Below are 1788 nucleotides of genomic sequence, written 5' to 3'. Positions count from 1 at the left end.
GAATTTATAAATTTTTCGGATAAAAATCCGAAATTTATTTTAATATTCAATAGTGGGACCCATATTTCGAATCCCGAAAAAACTCGCTAAATCTGAACACCTGTTCCGATGCGAGTTCAACCATACATAAATTATCGAATTCCGACATCAGATTGACTTTCAAATCTTCATTTTACATTTTTGGAAGATTTTATAAAAATATGATTTTTCTTCCATAAATTCACGGATTCATGATATAAGTGAGTATGAAATATAATCAATATAGGATAAGGAACACTTACTCCAATGTTTTCCCGTGAAAATCGCCCAAAAATCATCTTACCCGAGCTCAAAATCAAAAATGGTGGAAAATGGGTCGCAATCCCATTTTCAGAACTTAAGTTCTATTTTCGAGGTTTTTACTCTTCGCGAACGCGGTCAGTGCCTCGCGTTCGCGAAGCACAAATTTGTGTTGTCCAACATTTCCCTTCGCGAACGCGATGCTTGCCTGGCTTGGCCTTCGTGAACGCGAAGGCAAAATTCCTGGCCAGCCTTTTTCCCTTCGCGAATGTGATTCCTTATCGCGAACACGAAGAACAACCCCGCCTGCCTCCAATTTCTTCTTCGCGAATGCAAAGAAGGAAACCATAAGCAGATTTCTACAGTTTTTCCAAGTCCAAAAATGACCCGTTAACCACCCGAAATCAACCCGAGGCCCCCGGAACCCCAACCAAATATACCAACAAGTCCCAAAATATGATACAAACTTACTTGGGGTTTCAAATCATGTCAAACAATATCAAAATCACAATTTACACCTCGATTCGAACTTTTGAGTTTTAAACTTTTTAATTTACAAAGCTCGTGCCGAAACATATTAAATAAATCTGGAATGACTTCAAATTTGACACACAAGTCATAATGATATAACAGAGCTATTCTAATTTTTGGAATCTCAATCCGAGTCCGATATCCATAAAGTCAACCCCGTTGTCAAACTTTAGAAACCTTTAGCCTTTAGATTTCTAGTTTCCGTTAAATGGTGATAATTTGAGATAGGGACCTCCAAATTAAATTTCGGACATACGCCCAAGTCCCAAATCACGATACGGACCTACCAGAATTGGCAAAATACTGATCCGAGTCCGTTTTCTCAAAACATTGACCAAAGTCAACTCAGTTAAGTTTTAAGGCTTTATTTCACATTTTAATCTATTTTTCACATAAAATATTTTCAAAAAATTATACGGACTGCGCGCGCAAGTCGAAGAGTGATAAATAGTACTTTTAGAGGTCGTAGAATACATAATTAATTATCAAATTTAAAGATGACATTTTGGGTCATCACATTTTCTACCTCTAAAACAAACGTTCGTCCTCGAACGGAGTTAGAAAAAGTACCTGAGCTGGTGAAAAGGTGTGGATATTTAATCCGCATGTCCGAATCGGACTCCCGGGTAGATGCCTATATCAGGTGACTTCTCCATTGCACCCGAACTAAAGGATAACTCTTAGACCTCAACTGTCGGACTTGCCGGGCTAGAATAGTTACCGGCTCCTCCTTATAAGTCAAATCTTTGTCCAATTGAACTGAGCTGAAATCTAACACATGGGACAGATCACCATAATATTTACGGAGCATAGACACATGGAACACCGGATGAACCGCCGATAAACTAGGTGGTAATGCAAGCCTGTAGGCTACTTCACCCACCCTTTCAAGAATTTCAAAGGGTCCAATATACCTAGGGCTCAACTTGCCCTTCTTTTCGAATCTCCTTACACCTTTCATAAGTGAAACCCATAGTA

This window comes from Nicotiana tomentosiformis, chromosome 5 (genome assembly GCF_000390325.3).
Source record: "Nicotiana tomentosiformis chromosome 5, ASM39032v3, whole genome shotgun sequence".
In the NCBI taxonomy this organism is placed as follows: Eukaryota; Viridiplantae; Streptophyta; class Magnoliopsida; order Solanales; family Solanaceae; genus Nicotiana; species Nicotiana tomentosiformis.
This window is presented reverse-complemented; position numbering follows the sequence as displayed.